Source organism: Lathyrus oleraceus, chromosome 4 (genome assembly GCF_024323335.1).
Source record: "Lathyrus oleraceus cultivar Zhongwan6 chromosome 4, CAAS_Psat_ZW6_1.0, whole genome shotgun sequence".
NCBI lineage: Eukaryota > Viridiplantae > Streptophyta > Magnoliopsida > Fabales > Fabaceae > Lathyrus > Lathyrus oleraceus.
Window position 1 is genome coordinate 218012855 of NC_066582.1, and position 19026 is coordinate 218031880.

Genomic DNA, 19026 nt, shown 5'->3' on the forward strand with positions numbered 1-19026 from the left:
CATAGCCTTCAGAAACACTGGACTAAACACACAACCACTACGAGTCACCTTTGCAATATCTGTAGAATTTACCATTGAGTCTGCAACTGATAGAGGAACCTCTTGACCATTTTCTATCATTGTGGCATTATACTGATATGGCACATCTTTATCAGATGCATAGGGGACAGGGCCCGCTAACCATATAACTAACGGTGATACCGATCTATTGCCATTATTGTTATTGTTGCTATTAAACTAAATGACTACCCGCTCAGGGGTTTTAAACATCGACACAATGATATTTACATCATCTCCCATATGGAGGTAGAGAAAAACAAGAAAGGAGGTTTGAATTGTTTTGGAAATAAAAAACTTTTTAAGAAACCAGACACACAGAATAAAAAGGGAAATGACACAGAATTTTATATTGGTTCGCTTGAAATTCAAAGCTACTCCAGTCCACTTGGCCAAGGTGATTTCGCCTTCAAAAATGACTTATTCCACTAATCTTGAAAGATTACACAACCAATCGTCTAAGAGATTAATCCCTTAGCCCTCTCAAGTATTCAGACTACACAGAGTCACTTGAGGAAGTATTTTAAGCAAAAGTATGAATTGTAATGTAATGTGCTTCTCACAAACAAGCAAGGATTACAGAATTATAAGAATAATAACTTTTCACGTAAGAGCAGCAGCTCGTGAAAGATAAGAAAGAACGATTCAAAGTTTTCATATTCTTGTGTGTCTCAGATGTGTCTTCTTGTGAAGTATTCAGTCCTTTATATAGGCGTTGAGAAGGACCGTTGGAGTGATGGCAGGATCTTGGTCATTGAAGAATGTTTATTGTCATTACTCTCCTTGTTTCTTTCTAAAACAGTTTTGTGCGCCTCATTATTTCCTTCTAGAAATAATTTCTTTCCAAAACTAGATTTCTTTTCAGTTACGTGTTCTGAACTGGTGAATCTGTATCAGAGTCTTGGTAAATCAGATTTTAACGTTAGAGTTTGATGATATCTAACCACATCATAGTTTCTCTATGCTCTTGATTTCTTCATATTTAGAGTCTGGGTTCAGTCTTCTTTACCAAGTTTTTGACTTTTTTCTGTTGCGCTGGTAACTGCGTTGATCAGAGTCAGAACCTTCTGGACGCGTTTTGTCTGAGTAGCATCTGATAGTTGAATTATGTATCTGATGTGTTTCTCTATCTGATGTTTGATCAGAGTCATGCACACTAAGAAAAAATTTCGTTAGAGTACCATTTTTGTTATCATCAAAATCTTAGAGATACATTGTAGAACCAACTTTGTTCTTACAATCTCCCCCTTTTTGATGATGACAAAATAATACAGAGGAGAGGTGGAACAATACAGAATTATTTCAAATCAGATAGAAAGGGGAACTCTCCCTTAGTTAGATCCTTGGATTAATCAGAAGTTCTTACCGGACCTTCCTTGGTTTAGTGATTTAGCTACTTTCCTGCATATCTTAAGTCATTAATTATAATAATTTTTAATAATGTTTATAGTGTTTTTAGAAGATTTAGTTATGTTTCCATCAGAGCTGTTTTAGTTCTCCCCCTTTTTGTCAGAATCAAAAAGATATAGCAAAAGGATGATATTAATAAAGAGAGCAGTTACAGATAAGCAGCACGTAGGGCAGATACCAGAAAGCAAAAAGAAAACATCAAAACAGAGAAAGCAGTAAGCAAATAGCCTAGGTGCCTAAGGGTTTAGAGGCGGAGGCATCCGTTGGAGCAGCTAGGACATCATGTTCTGAATGTTGATGTTAACAGAATCCTGTTGATCCAGCCTGGCCCGAACTACCTGTTGTTCTTTATGCAATTCCTCTAGAGTCTTCAAGACTAGAGGGACGAACCTATAGTTGGAGTGCTCCCCCTAAGTCAGTGCATCAGCGTTGGCTTTGGCAACTGCTTCTTCAGCAATACAAGTTGCTTCTTCAGCATCAGCTTTAGCTTTTGCCTCAGCCTAAGCAGCAGCCGTAGCAGCAACAACATCAGCGACAACCTTGGCTTCAGCTTCTCTGATTCGCTGTAGTTCTTCTTGGCGTGCTTTCTCTTCGGTTTCCTTCCTTGCCTGTTCCTCAACTTCTCTGGCTAAGCGCTCTTGAAATCTAGTACCAGCGTCTTTGATAAAGTCGTTGCGGACTTGTTCAGAGAGGCCTTTTAGTTTGAAGGCTTCAGAGGTCATCCAACTTATTACTCTGTTCTAGTGGATCGTTACAGCAGAGGGATCATCACTGATGCCAGAATTGATGGTCAAAGACTTGTCCTTCTCGACTGAAGACTCTGCAAAAACCTATATTGCTTCATCAAGGGTAGGAAGGGTAGTTTTTGGTTCAGTGGCAGAGCCTGGGGAGGATGGAGAGGGTGAGTTTGGGGCACTGAGGTTGAGAGTTGGAGTGATGGAGGTAGCGGAAGTGATGGATGGTGGAATGTCAGAGGGTGACTATGTTGTTTGTTCAGGTTCTGGGTGTGGTTCAGATGATGGTTGGGTTAGTTGTGGTTCAGAGTGGATTGGTTGTTGTGCAGGTGGTGGTGTTTGTTCAGATGTGGTGGGATTTGGATGTTCAGGAGGTGGGGAAGTGACTTATAGTTCAGGTTCAGAGTGTGATGGTTGTTGAGAGGCTAGAGCACGGGCTTGTAGCTGAGCCAGAATGGGGGATTGGGGGTCAGATGGTTCGGTGTCGGAGGAGTGTGCGTAGTATGGTGGGGATTATGGAGATGGCGATGATGATGGTGAAGTGGTTTCATTCAGCATTTTTACTTCTGAAACGGGTAGTGTGGTGGTAGCAAGGTTAAATTTTAGTGAGGGTGGGTGAGACATTCTGGTGGTTGAGGGAGGAGTGTCAGAGGTGGTATAAATAGGGATGGTTTGGGGAAGAGAAGAAGCAAGAGGTTTTATTTTAACAGAGCGAGAGAGAGGTACAGACTTACTTGGAGAGCTAGCCAGAGGGACTGGAGGTCTTGACCCAGAGGATTCTCCCAGCCTTGCTTTCTTCGCCTTCTTTGACTTCTCAGAGGACTCTCGCATCCTCTTCATGAAGTTAGGTGGATGCTCAAGAAGCCAATCCACTGTGAAGTCATAGATATCCACCCCTTGATTGGCAAGGTCCTGTATATAGTAGGCCACTACCTCTGGAAGGGTCAATCTTGGAGAACAGGTAGAGTCTGTTGGGAATCTCCCTCTAATCTCTGAGTGCTTCCCAAGAGGTATCAAGTATTGGTATGGCTTTGACTTGATCCATGATTCCCATGCTCTTCAGATTCCGAGCATTCAACGGTCTTTCGGTGTCAATGGTAACATCTTCCATGAGTCTGAGCTGAATCAGGTGATCCACTAAGCCTCTCTCAATCAATACATCTGATATGAGTCTTCCCATAGGGATGTAGTTCCTTGTCTTTATGTTGTTTCTGGTGTCTTTGACTGAGTCTCTGAGGTACTTGAAGAGGAGTGCAGGTAGACATAGTTTCAGACCCTTATGAATGTAGTACAAGATACACTTTTGATCTGTGTTGATGTAGTCAGAAGAGTTTAAAGCAGGGAGATGATGAATGGTGCCTAAGATGATCTTCAACCAGACTCAGAGGTTCTGATGTAGCTCCTTGTTCTTGGAATGCTTGCCTTCAGCACTCTGTTGGAAGATGGTAGGGTTGATTTCCTTTTACAAGTATTTTTCCCTAGGGTTTATGTTGTAGATGCGTCTGCCTCCTGTCTTCTCCATGTTCAGAAGGGAGGCAATATATTTCTCAGTGATGACTATCTTGACTCCCAGAACGTAGGAGACAATGTAGTGATCATCTGAGTTTGTGAAACGCCAGAACTCCTTCACCAGATTTGTGTATACAGGACCATAGAGGCGTTGAAAGTAGGTTTCCCACCCTTGCATTCTTAATTCTTCAGTAAGGTCAACGCCATTTCTCTTCATGTTTTCGAAATCAACTAACGATTAGCAGAGAACTTCAAGCTTCTCAAAGGGAGTTGCTAGATGGATGTGGGGCTCACACTCAAGGATATGGGGTTCCCTCTAGATTGGGGTTGAGACGACGCTGGTGGTTGCTGTAGTTTGTTGACTTGAAATAGGTGTTTGCTCCGTTGAGTTCATTTGTTGGGAGAAGTTGTAAACGGATTATTATTGAGAATCCATGAATAACAGTTGAAGATGATGTTGAAGGAGTGAAGAACTTGATGAAAATTGCAGAAATCTTTGAAGGAGATGAAGAATTGAGAGAAGGAGGGTTTTGTGAGGTCATGAGTGTAAAGTGTGCTAGTGGAGTATGTGAAATGAATTTATACATAATAGGATGCATGCAAAACGACAACAACATGAGAGTTTAACTGTTAAGAAATTTAATGCAGCATGTTAACGAAGTAAGCACGTTTAGAGGAGAATGATTACAACCCATGATGGAGGTCTAATCCCCAAATCAGCACACTGCTCGAGGAGATATCAAGAGTCTGTCTCTTGATTTCTGCTAGACAGTTGTCTAGAAGTTCCAAGGTCAGACGCAAGATGTATTATGTGTTACTTTATCTGATCTTCAGGAACACCAAAGGGTTGGATCCTGAGGATTTCTGACTCAGATGACTTCTAACTGGTAGTAGCATCATAGTCAGATACAGATTCCAGGTGTTTACTTTAGAGTCTTATTTTGCTATTTTAGAGGCACATTTTATTCTGGACAATTTTGAATGTTTAAATTTTTCAAGATAAAAAAGAATCTATCTTTAGCCAGGGGTTTGGTAAAAATGTCAGCCCATTGATGGTCTGTATCAATAAATTTTAAAGTGATTACCCCTTTCTGAACATAGGCTCTAATGAAATGATGTTTTATTTCTATGTGCTTAGCTCTGGAATGCAAAATAGGATTCTTACCTAAATAGATGGCAGTAGTATTATCACAAAAAATAGGAACGTTACTCTCAAAAATCATAAGGTCTTCAAGTTGATTCTTCATCCAGAGCATCTGAGTAGTACATAGTGATGCTGCTATATATTCTGCTTCTGCAGTGGATAGAGCTATGGTTGATTGTCTTTTGCTGGCCCAGGATATCACATTCTTTCCTAAGAACTGACAGTTCCCATATTTACTTTTACCTTCCATTTTGTCCCCTGCGTAATCTGCATCACAATAACCACAAAAGTCTATACTCTGATGTTTTCTCATACATCAGGCCCAGGTTAGAGGTTTCTTTCAGATACCTGAGTATTCTCTTAACAAGTGTTAAATGAGATTCTCTAGGATCTGATTGGAATCTGGCAGAAAGACATACACTAAACAGAATATCAGGACATGTAGCAGTCAAATAGAGAAGAGAGCGTATCATACCACGATAGAGCTTCTGACAAACCTTCTGGCTAATTTCTTCTTTTTCCAGAATACAGGTTGGATGCATAGGTGTCTTAGCAGGTTTGCATTTAGCCATTTCGAATTTCTTCAGAATGTCTTTTATGTATTTACTTTGATAAACATAGGTAGCTTCTGAATCTTGATTGATTTGAATCCCTAGAAAGAACTTTAGTTCTTGCATTAAGCTCATTTCAAATTCTGCCTGCATTAGCTCAGAGAGTTCTTGACATACAAAAGTGTTAGCTGAACCAAAAATAATGTCATCAACATATATCTGCATATCATGAGATCATTTATAATGTTTTTACAGAAGAGTGTAGAGTCAACCTTTCCTCTAATAAAGTCATGTTCCAGAAGGAACTTACTTAATCTATCATAGCAAGCTCTAGGAGCTTGTTTTAAACCGTATAGTGATTTCTTGAGTTTAAAAACGTGTTCTGGACATTTAGTGTTTTCAAAACCTGGATGTTGATTGACATAAACTTATTTTGATATATAACCATTGATAAATGCACTCTTGACATCCATTTGAGATAGTTTGCTAGAATGATTTACAGCAAATGAAACAAGTAAGTGAATAGATTCAAACTGGAGAATGGGGCAAAGGTTTCGTTGTAGTCAATACCTTCTTGTTGACTGTACCCTTGTGCCACCAGTCGTGCTTTGTTTCTGACTACTTCTCCCTTTTTGTTCAGTTTGTTTCTGAACACCCATTTGGTTCCAATAATATGAGTTCCTTTAGGCTTTGGAATAAGATCCCAGATGTCATCCTTTGAGAATTGATCTAGCTCTTCTTTCATAGCTAGAACCCAGTCGTTGTCTTAAAGTGCCTCATCATAGGAAGTAGGCTCAATCAGAGATATTAGTCCTAGAGGAAATTCTTCAGATACTTTGAATGTTGACCTAGTTCTGACAGGTTCATCCTTGTTTCCCAAAATCAAATCTTTAGAGATGTTGGGGAGGCTTCTTGATTTCTTCTGGATAGTTGAGGCTTCAGTTGCATCTGGACTTTGTTTATCCGATACTTCTGTTGCTTTAGTCTTTTCGCTAGAGCCTGCAAGAGGAATCTCCAGATCTACAAGTTTCTCAACCAGCTTTTACTTTTTAGCGTCAAGCTTATCATTAAATATAACATGGATTGCTTCTTCCACAATTTTGGTTTCTGTGTCGTATACTCTATAGCCTTTAGAGCGTTCTGAGTATCCTAACATAATACCTTTTTGTGCTTTTGAATCAAACTTGTTTATATGTTCTTTAGTATTCAGAATAAAGCAAGAGCATCCAAAAGGATGGAAATAAGAAATGTTGGGTTTTCTTCCCTTGCACAGTTCATAGGGAGTCTTTTCTAGAATAGGTCTTATAGAGATTCTATTCTGAATATAACACGCTGTATTTACTGGTTCAGCCCAAAAGTGCTTAGCCACATTGGTTTCATTGATCATGGTTTTGGCCATCCCTTGGAGTGTCCTATTTTTCCTTTCTACAACTCCATTTTGTTGTGGAGTTCTAGGATAGGAAAAATCATGGGATATTCCATTAGAATCGAATAGTTCTTCAAAAAAGTTATTTTCAAATTCTCCACCATGATAACTTCTGACTCTGATGATTTTAGAGTCAAATTCGTTTTGCACTTTCGAACAGAAGCTAGTGAAACATAGTGGGACTCACTCTTGTGCTTTAGGAATTTTCCCATGTCCAACGACTAAAGTCATCAACAATAACTAGTCCATATTTCTTTCCATTGACTGATGCGGTCTTAACAGGACCGAACAGGTCAATGTGAAGAAGTTCCAAAGGCTTAGAGGTAGAAACAATAGTTTTCTTTTTGAAAGACGTTTTGGAAAATTTACCTTTCTGACATGCCTCACATAAAGCTTCTGAAGAGTACTTCAGTTTAGGTAGGCCTCTGACTAACTCGAGTTTATTTAGTTGAGAGAGTTTTCTCATGCTAATGTGGCCCAAGCGTCTATGCCATACCCATTGCTCTTCATGAACAGACATCAGGCATTTTACATTTTGTTCTTTTAGGTATCAAAGATTTATCTTGTAAATATTGTTTTTCCTCTTTCCAGTGAATAGGATTGTTCCATTGTTCTGATTAATTGCTTTACATGTTTTTGATTGAAGATTACGTCATAACCGTTATCACTTAATTGACTTATTGATAACAAATTATGCATTAATCCTTCTACATAGAGAACATCGGATATAGAGGGAAGATTTCCATTACCAATAGTTCCGGAGTCTCTGATCCTTCCTTTCTGATTTCCTCCAAAACCTACAAAGCCAACATCTTTAAGTTCCAGGCTTTGGAACATATGCTTTCTTCCCGTCATGTGTCGTGAGCATCCAGAGTCCAGGTACCATGATTGGTGTCTTAACTCTACTGCATAAGATATCTTCAACATAAACAATCTTATCCTTTGGTACCCAAAATCTTTTGGGTCCTTTAGGATTAGTTTTCCCAGAGTTTCTTAGAACTTTGGGTTTTCTAGCATTATCAAAACGTTATGCTTGTGTATGTGTTTAGTGATAAGAAAATGGAGATTTAGGTTTGTCATTTGTGGAAGATTTATCTTCACTGGGGACATACCCTATTCCTCTTTTATTATTCTGATTTACTCCATAAATCATGGATGCCATTCTGCTCCTTTCTATCCTATTTTTTAGAAACTTTTGAAAAGATATTTCAAATTCATATATCATTGTGTTAGAAGTTTGTAGGGCTTGAGATAGTGCTTCTTCAAGTTTTTAACATTGTTTATTTGTGGAGTCTCTTTCTTTTATCAAAGTTTTATTTTCATCTTTTAGTTCTGAAGCAGTTATCTCAAGCTTATCACATTCTTTGATTCTTCTTTCAAGAACTCCTTTTAAAGCCTTAAATTTTTGTTTAAGTTTCTGATATGAGGTTAGAGTTTTAGAAAGGAATGATTCAAGGTCAGAGCGAGAAAGATCAGAAAATACCTCTTCAGAGTCAGATTCTCCATCTGATGTATTTTTGGAGGTGATAGCCATGAGTGAAACATTTGCCTGTTCTTCAAAGTCTGATTCGGATGAATCAGATCCACTATCGTCCCAGGTGGCCATCAGTCCCTTTTTAGTTCTGAATGAACTTTTCTTGAAATTCTCTCTTCTAGAGCTTTCTTTCTTCAACTTGGGACATTCATTTATGTAATGACATGTTTCCTTACATTCATAGCGATCCCCCTTGGGTCTTGGTCTTCTGAAGTTATTATTCCTTTTTCTCCAGAGTTGTTTTACTCTTCTGGTTAAAAGGGATAATTCTTCTTCGTCGTCAGAGTCTTCCTTCTCAGAGTCGTCATTGTCTTCCTCTTCAGCCTGAAAGGCTTTGTTTCTATCTGGTTTGCGTTTTTCGGATCTGGACTTTAGTGCTACAAACTTGATCTTCTTTTAAGGCGCATCTTCCTCCAGTTCTATCTTGTGGCTTTTGAGTGAACTGACGAGTTCCTCAAGGCTGATATTGTTCAAATCTTTTGATAGCTTTAAAGCTATGATCATGGGTCTCCATTTCTTTGGCAAGCTTCTAACAATCTTTTTCACATGATCCGCAGTTGTGTAGCCCTTGTCCAGCACTTTGAGTCCTACAATTAAAGTTTGAAATCTAGAGAACATTACCTCTACAACTTCATCATCCTCCATTTTAAAGGCTTCATATTTCTGAATTAGAGCCAGAGCCTTTGTTTCTTTGACTTGAGAATTTCCTTCGTGAGTCATCCTCAGGGAGTTAAGTATTTCTTTAGTTGTTTCCCTGTTGGTGATCTTTTCAGATTCATTGTAAGAAATGGCATTGAGTAGTATCATTCTGGCATTGTGATGGTTTTTGAATTCACGCTTCTGATCATCTGTCATTCTGCTTCTCGGAATAGCAACGCCAGCGTCTGTCACAGGTGGTGTGTAGCCAATTGTGACAATATCCCATGGATCAGCGTCATAGCCCAGAATGAAAACTTTCAATTCTGTATTTCCAATAATCAAATTTTTCTCCATCAAAGATTAGAGGTTTAGCATTGTAACTATCTCTTTCATTGGTGTTGCCCATAGTTTTTCTCACGCTAGATCTCTCTACACTGTTAAGTGTTTGATTAGAAAATCAATAACAGAGCCGAAGCTCTGATACCAATTAAAGGTAGAGAAAAACAAGAAAGGGGGTTTGAATTGTTTTGGAAATAAATTTTTTTTTAAGAAACCAAACACACACAGAATAAAAAGGGAAATGACACAGAATTTTATACTGGTTCGCTTGAAATTGAAAGCTACTCCAGTCCACCCCGCCAAGGTCATTTCCCCTTCAAAAAGGACTTAATCCACTAATCTTGAAAGATTACACAACCAATCATCTAAGAGATTAATTCCTTAGCCCTGTCTAGTATTTAGACTACATAGAGTCACTTGAGGAAGTATTTTAAGCAAAAGTATGAATTGTAATATAATGTGCTTCTAACAAACAAGCAAGGATTATAGAATTATAAGAACAATAACTTTTCACGTAAAGCAGCAACTCGTGAAAGATAAGAAAGAATGATTGAGAGTTTTCGCATTCTTGTGTGTCTCAGATGTGTCTTCTTGTGAAGTATTCAGTCTTTTATATAGGCGTTGAGAAGGATCGTTGGAGTGATGATAGGATCTTGGTCATTGAAGAATGTTTATTGTCATTAGTCTCCTTGTTTCTTTCTAAAACAGTTTTGTGCGCCTCATTATTTCCTTCTAGAAATAATTTCTTTCCAAAACCATATTTCTTTTCGGTTACGTGTTCTAAACTAGTGAATTTGTATCAGTGTTTAACGTCAGAGGTTGATGATATCTAACCACATCAGAGTTTCTCTATGCTCTTGATTTCTTCAGATTCAGAGTCTGGATTCAATCTTCTTTACCAGAGTTTCTGACTTCTTTCTGTTGTGCTGGTAACTGCATTGATCAGAGTCAGAACCTTCTGGACGCGTTTTGTCTGAGTAGCATCTGATAGTTGAATTATGTATCTGATGTGTTTCTCTATCTGATGTTTGATCAGAGTCCTGCACACTAAGAAAAAATTTCGTTAGAGTACCATTTTTGTTTCATCCTTTGTTATCATCAAAATATTATAGATACATTGTAGAACCAACTTTGTTCTTACACCATATCCCTTGACTGTTGAATTTGGATTATATTCTCATCCATTAACTTCAGGGTATCCCTTTTGACAATCATACACCCACAGGGGTTCACACTGCAAATGACACAACCAACATGGTCATGTTCACAATCACTAGTTAAACACATAGTTCTACGCATTTCCACCAAAGTTCTCCGGATACGCCTCACATCAAAAACTCTGAAATTCCCTTGACAGCCGTCTACCATATTAACAGAAGCATTACCATGAGCATGCAACGAATTGGCTTTAACATTCGTTGCTCTTTCCTCAAAGGACACCAAAGCACTCTTCACAAGCTTCTTAACTTCATATTTCAGCGGATAACAATTTTCTATATCATGACCAGGGGCTCCCCGGTGAAAAGCACAATGAAGATCAAGTTTGAACTAACATGGTAGTGGTTTAGGAATTTGCGGAGGGTTTCTCGATTGAATAAGATTCTTGAGTACCAAAGACGGGTACAACTCTGCATACGTCATAGGGATAGGGTCAAAGGAGACTTTCTTCCTTTCAAAATTTTGTTAATGATGATTGTTGTTGTTGTTGTTGTTGGTACGTTGTTGCGGTTGTTGCTTGTCGCTACCAGGATTTCACGATAACTAAACCGGAACTAAAGACATGCCAAAGAGAGGAAAAGTTAGAAGAGTCGCCACCTAATTTTATTTAGTTTACCTCTATCGGATAGGAGAGAGGAAATAGTCGATATAACCCTCAGAAAAAAGACGCGCACGGGAAGCGCTAAAAGAGAATAAGGAATCGGTTTCACAACCGAGATTTGGGTTCAGAAGTCGGTTACGTAAGGGGAAGGTATTAGCACCCCTTATGTCCATGGTACTCCATGGGAACCATTTGGGTTGTTTTACATACATGGGATTTATCTATTATTGTTTTATTTTCAAAAGAATGTGTGAAAAGAAAGGGGTGTTTTTGTCATTATAGTGCTCGCCAAGGATTGGGGCCCTTGTGCCTACGTATAACTCATTCGGGGATGAGGAATCAGAGCTCCGTAGTTCGGAGTAGAAAATGTTTTTGTGTTGGTTGATTTTACCTTTGAAAAAAGGGTTTTCAGGATGATGCCCTAAGGCACAAAAATGAGTTCGATGAGTTGTATTGTTTTTACCTTGAATAAGCGTTTTATGAAAGAATGTTTGTGATTATATTGTACTAAAGTCTATGGGCGGAGGTGATTATTCTAGACAACAAGTCAAGCGTCTTGCGTCCAAAATAATCAGAGTAAGGGTAGGAATTCTCCATTCTCACTCATTCTCCACCACTTAAGGCTCGTGGCGCACAATAATAATCGTAATTATTAAGTGTTTTGAATTTGATTATAAAAATGCCACTTGACGTTGAATCAAGGGTTTGTTTTATTTAATTATGAAATTTGGCTTATGCAACATGAATGCAAAGTAACCAACAAGAAATTAAAGGGTGTCATTGTAAGGTAGCCCAAGAGAAAGCCTTTTGTGTGCAAAAGTGACCTAAGCTAAACAAAGGATAATGGTCTTACAAACATGTCCCCCTAAGGTGGTGCCGTGATGTCATTCTTACAACATGCATGTAAGTTACGGATGAAAATCCAAGTGTTTACAAAGTATCACAAAGAGTAAAGGAAGGCCTCCAAGCAAAGGTCCTAAGATGAAATCCTCTAAGTCCAAGTTGATTAAGAGTGGAGTGAATATTTTTGGTCTTACCATTTTATCATGTTTTTGTTATTTTTAGTGTATGATGACAATAAAGTAAATAAACATGCATTATGAGTTTGTAGAATGATGATGATAATGAGTACTTGAATGTAAATTACAAGGTAATGACATAAAAGTAAATCACAAGATAAAGAGTGACAATATCACAATAATAATGGTTAGTGAATGCAAATGACACATTAAGGGATAACGTATCATTGATGCAAAGTATTGAAGATGATTGAAACATCAACTAACAATAGATTTGTAACAAAGAAAGTTATGCAACCCTAAGTGTGTGGTTAGTGAACAATAAAATAAATTGCAAGGAAGTAAAGTGCAATAATATAAATGGTAGAAGTTAGTAGTTAGTGGTTAGTGGTTAGTAGAATAACAATAAGCAAATAGAATAACAAGTTAATGTAAAGAAAATGGTTTCATCTATGTATCAAATGACCCAAACATTGTTGAAATAGAGGCACCCTATAAATGCCTCAAAGTATCATAAAGGATCCATTGATCAATCATTAATATATTTGAAACATTGAAGGTTTTATCAACTCTAAACAACCATAGTCATGATCTAATAGATCTCATCAACCAATAAATATAAATGATAACAAGAAACAACATTTGATTGAAAATGGTGGATAAAAAGTAGTAAGAGTAAAAAATCCCCAAAAGGGTGTAAACCCAACAAAACCCACTTGTCTCAAAGTTGACTCAAATCTCTATCAAAACACAACCCAAGAGTAAAAAGCCATTTTCAAACACAAAACAAAACCAAAAGTGTCAATGAGTTTGAGTCCAAAATATTACCAAGATTGTGGTGTCAAAACTAGGTTGTTGTTGTGTTTGGGTTTGAGAATGAAGCAAAAAGCTTGGAAGAGGGTGGTTATGGTTGTTGTGGTAGAAAAATGGAAGGGAAGAAAGTTGTATGTTTATGTGGTGGTGGTGAATGATTATGTAAGTGAAGGTTACAAGTTTGCTACTGTTTTTGATGTGTGGAGATTGTGGATTTTTTACATGGTGGTTGGGTGGTTCAAAGAAGAAAAGAGGGTTTGAGTGAGTTAGGGTTTAGTTTGAAAAGAGGGAGTTTGAAGGTGATTTGGGCAGAGGTTTTGTGGCTTTTAAGTTTGAAAAATGAGTGGGGATAGTTCTCTATTTATAGGGGAAGCTAAGGGGTTGAATGGGGTGAACCAAAGGGTCCTTTGTGTAAAAAACAGGGCCATTTTTGCTGTTTGCGCAGGCGTAATCGGTTACCCTGATTAGGGTAATCAGTTACACAGTCCTAAAATGGACAAAAAATTAGTTTTTGGTCTGGGTAATCAGTTATCCTGATTAGGGTAACCAGTTACCCAATTTTTTTTTTAATTTTTTTTATTTATTTAAATAATGAATGTACGCATGTGCAGTAGGGTCATGGATCAGATGAAAATTGTATTGGGGTAGGGTGAATTTTTGGGTATGACAACTGCCCCTGTTTAATCTTCTCGAACCTGAATGTTTAGATAGCAATGACTTCCATACATCCAAGGTAAGAGAGGATTAAATAAATAAAAATATCCAAAAATTCACCCTACTGGGAATGAGATGAATGTGATATGAAGTGATGGGTATTTGTGGAGGTTGTTCATGGGATGGAAAATAAATGTGATATGAAATCATCTATTAAGGATAATTTATGGTATTATGTGGGGAGGACATGAGTTAGTTGTATGATGGTTATGCCATGATGTGTATGATATGAAATGCATGTTATGGTGTGTAACATAAGTATCTCTTCAAATTGAAAAACAAAGAGAAAAGCTTCATGACAAAGGGTCAAGAAGGAAGATGAGAGGGAATATGACTTCGTTGGGGATAAGTTTCATATGTAAAAGATAGTGAAAATCCCTAGCAACGACTGAGAAGATTTTAGTTTAGTGACGCTTCCTAGCAATGGCTGGAATACCTGAAATCTAAAGATGTAGATCCCTAGCAACGACTAGGGAGGCTTTAGTTCAGTGACGCTTCCTAGCAATGGCTGGAATACCTGAAATCTAAAGATGTAGATCCCTAGCAACGACTATGGAGGTTTTAGTTCAGTAACGCTTCCTAGCAACTACTGGAATACCTGAAATCTAAATATGTAGATCCCTAGCAACGAATAGGGATGTTTTAGTTCAGTGAAGCTTCCTAGCAGCTGCTGGAATACCTGAAATCTAAAGGTGTAAATCCCTAACAACGGTTGGGGAGATTTGAATTTTGAAAGTGTCAATCCCTAACAACGGTTGGGAAGGTTTGAATTTGAAAAGTATCAATCCCTAGCAACGGCTGGGAAGGTTTGAGTTTGGAAAGTGTCAATCCCTAGCAACGGCTGGGAAGGTTTGATTTTTGAAAGTATGCAAAAGGCGGGTAAATAGATATGGTAGAGGAAAATTTATGGTAGGCACGAAAAACTCATTATATCCCTCAGACACAACGGCGGGGATGAAATTTTCGAAATATGGCTACCACTTGGGACTTGCCAAACCTACATCAGGTGTTTTAAGACAAACGATAAGAGAATAGGTCAATCGTCCAATCTCTCATTTTTGCTTAACATGCAAAGTTGATAAAGGTAAACTCTCTCGTGCAAAAGACAACAAGGAGGCTTGCAAAAAGGCAAAACAAGGTTTTCCCATGCAAAAAAGCAGAGGGGTCTTGCAAAAGGCAAGGTACCGAAAAAGGGCCAACAATATTTGCAAAAGGAAAATAAAAAGAGATACTTTGGGGAAACCTGTTGGGGTTATTCACGGGGATCCTTGCACTTTCGAGAAAGGCTTGAATCCAACTTATGCTAAACATACTTTCCCCAATATGAAGAGTATGTTATGATTCAATGTTATGTATGTAAAATGTCGACGTATGCGGAAAGTAGATGTATGCTCGGGCTGCTGGGGTATGCAAATGCATGGTCTATGGATTGTGCCAAGTATGGTTGGGCTTTAGTGGAACTTTCCGTTTCGGCGGGAAAAATTATGCATGAAGTGATGCACGCAATGCATGTGGGACTCAACTGGGTATTTGGATTTTTGTAGGGATTTTTGTTTCCAATGAGAGATCATCATGAAAGGGTTAATGGAAAAGGGTGTCGTCATCAAAGGGTTTATGGAAAAGGGTGTCATCATTAAAGGGTTGATGGAAAAGGGTGTATCTTCGTCAAAGGGTTAACGAAAAGAAACTGTTGCAAAATGTCGTTATCAGAGGGCTGATGGAAAAAATTTTGTCATCGTCAAAGGGTTGACGGAAAGGTAATTTGTCTTCGTCAAAGGGTTGATGGAAAGAAATTGTTGTAAAATGTCGTCATTAGAGGGCTGATGGAAAAAAGTGTGTCATCGTCAAAGGGTTGACCGAAAGGTAATTCGTCTTCGTCAAAGGGTTGACGGAAAAGGGTTTTTCATCTTCAAAGGGTTGACAAAAAATAATTTGTCATCATCAAAGGGTTGACGGAAAAGCATTTGTCATCGTCAAAGGGTTGACGGAAAAGGAACTTTGTCTTCGTCAAAGGGTTGACGGAAAAGAATTTGTCTTCGTCAAAGGGTTGATGGAAAAGGTAATTTGTCTTCGTCAAAGGGTTGACGGGAAAGAATTTGTCTTCATCAAAGGGTTGACGAAAAGGTAATTTTGTCGTCGTCAAAGGGTTGACGGAAAAGAATTTGTCTTCGTCAAAGGGTTGATGGAAAATGTAATTTATCTTCGTCAAAGGGTTGACGGAAAGGTAATTTGTCTTCGTCAAAAGGGTTGACGGGAAAGAATTTGTCATCGTGAAAGGGTTGATGGAAAAGGTAATTTGTCTTCGTCAAGGGTTTATTGAAAAGGTAATTTTGTCATCGTCAAAGGATTGACGGAAAAGAATTTGTCATCGTCAAAGGGTTGACGGGAAAGAATTTGTCTTCGTCAAAGGGTTGACGAAAAGGTAATTTTGTCGTCGTCAAAGGGTTGACGGAAAAGAATTTGTCTTCGTCAAAGGGTTGATGGAAAATGTACTTTATCTTCGTCAAAGGGTTGACGGAAAGGTAATTTGTCTTCGTCAGAAGGGTTGACGGAAAAGAATTTGTCATCGTCAAAGGGTTGATGGAAAAGGTAATTTGTCTTCGTCAAGGGTTGATTGAAAAGGTAATTTTGTCATCGTCAAAGGATTGACGGAAAAGAATTTGTCATCGTCAAAGGGTTGACGGAAAAGAATATGTCTTCGTCAAAGGGTTGACGGAAACGAATTTGTCTTCGTCAAAGGGTTGACGGAAAAGGTAATTTTGTCATCGTCAAAGGGTTGACGGAAAAGGTAATTTTGTCATCGTCAAAGGGTTGACGGAAAAGAATTTGTCTTCGTCAAAGGGTTGATGGAAAGGTAATTTGTCTTCGTCAAAGGGTTGACGGAAAGGTAATTTGTCTTCGTCAAAAGGGTTGACGGAAAAGAATTTGTCATCGTCAAAGGGTTGACGGAAAAGGTAATTTGTCTTCGTCAAAAGGGTTGACGAAAAAGAATTTGTCATCGTCAAAGGGTTGACGGAAAAGTTAATTTGTCTTCGTCAAAGGGTTGACGGAAAATGTAATTGTTGTAAAAGGTTGTCATCAGAGGGCTAATGGAAAAAAGCTTCTCATCGTCAAAGGGTTGACGGAAAGGTAATTTGTCATCGTCAAAGGGTTGACGGAAAGAAACTAAGGCAGGTTATGTCCTCATCAAAGGGTTGATGGAAAGGACTTATTATGTTATGTATGCATATGATGCATGTTAAATGAGAATTTCTCATTTTTGTGAGAGAGCTTTTTGATATGCAACTTCCTTATTTTGAAACAAGGTCAGGTGTGTTTATTGTATGCAGCGCATGTGGTAATGCAAGATGAATATTGATTGTCTTTAGATTAATCTCCCTTTTGGGAGGTGATACTTTCTGGGTACCAATGTTGATTGGAATTGAGTTTATGAAGATGCCAGCGAAGTGGGCTTTTATTTCTAGTGATGGCTAATATGGAGTGGGTTTTCGGTTTTGGAGATGCCAATAGCTATTGGGCTTTATGGTTAATGATAGAGATTTGGTTTGGGAGGTGCCAATAATGATTAGGCTTTACGGTTTTTGGTTTGGACGGGATCAGGTTGGATCTGATGATGATTACATTTTTTTTGGGTTTGCCAAGTAGGCTTTAATTTTGGAAGGTATCAAGTAAGGCTTGGCTCCATTATTCTTGTTGGGGAAGGGCTTCATGTTATGCATGATGCATGATATGTATGAGTGAAGCAACAAGGTTGGTGCATAATGATTGATGCAATTGTTTTGGATAGTTCAACAAATGTCCTTGAGGTGGGTCAAGAATGGTTGGAACTGAGAAATATTTTTGCTTTGCTTCAAGGCTCATTGTTGACAAATTATGGGATGATGTCTTTAGCATGACTTCCCGACATTTGGTTTGAACTTGGATGACGTAGTGAGCTTGGTCTGGATATTCTAATGCCTCATGCTTGATCCGAGCAAGAAAATCCAAAATATAAGGAAATGTTTCCTCTCCATGGCTAGTCTTTCCCCAATCTATTAGGTATTTTCACGGACTGCCCCAGTGACAAGGTATGAAGCAAATCTTGGGTAGACTGATCTTCACCTGATATGCCCCAACGTCTTAGGTCTGCCTACCCCTATTTATCCCTCTCTTGGAGTGTTTTGACTTTCTCATGCTTTTGAGGTTTTCTTCCTTGGTATGAAACCTTGAATGGATTTTTCCCCTGACTGGTTAATCTTTGAGGGAATGCCCCTGGCCAACTGCCTTTGGAGAGATTTGCCTAATCTCGACGTGATTGTCCCAGACTGACTGAATCTTGAAGTGGCTTGCTCAATGGAGTTATCAGATGTCTTTCCCTCTTTGGTAAAATCAATCTAAGGGGATGACCTTTGCTCATCGGAGTCCTCATGAAATTTGCCTCTTTTGGGTGACCAAAACTTCTCGAGTCATGTTCATCTTGAAAATGCTCTTGATGTCAATGCTCATTCACAAGTAAAACTATTTATGCTAATGTTATGTTTATGTCAGTTTTAGAAATCCAAGTATGTCCGCTGAAAAGATGACATATAGTGAATGGATCACTAGTTACAAAAGTCATACTGATACTTAGCAAAACAAATAGGAGTCAGTTTCGACACAAGCTCTAATGCAATATGCTTTCAAAATAGACCTTGCTTCAATTAGGTCTTTTGAGGGTTGTAATGTGGGATGGTTCACGGTTTAAGAAACAAAGGATTTATGGCTCAAAAATTTATTTAGCCCGCCCATTCTTCTTGATACCCTTCAGTCCTACGTTCACTAGTTGGACACAGACGTTCGTCTCTTAGAATGATGGGAGTGGTAGTAAGAGAACCCACAAGGTTTTGGGAGTGACAGTCACTTGCCTTCCTATTTTTGTGTTTGCAGTCACATGACTTTATTCTTGCTGAGGATTTTTGTTTTTGATTCCTCTTCTGCTCTTTTTTGTTTTTCGACTTCCCTAATTTTGCCTGGACTCCTTTTTTTTGTTTTGCTTATAGTCCATCGGGATACCCTAATTTTTTCCTAAGCCACTTGTTTTCAAGTTTCGACTTAGCGGGATTTTTCTCTCTTTTTTGGAGTGTTTTTTTGGAACAAATCGTGTGACATTTGTTTATTTTGTTTGAAAGGATTTGTGACTGTCTCACTTTTTGTTGGCGAGGGACAACCACTGGATTTGTGATTTCGACCTCTCGTCAGGGAATGATGTGGTTGTCCTTTAGACAAGACACTCCCTAGAATATCGTTGATTCTCAAATGTGACTCTCCCTACTTTGTATTTTAGGAATTGAACGTGTGGT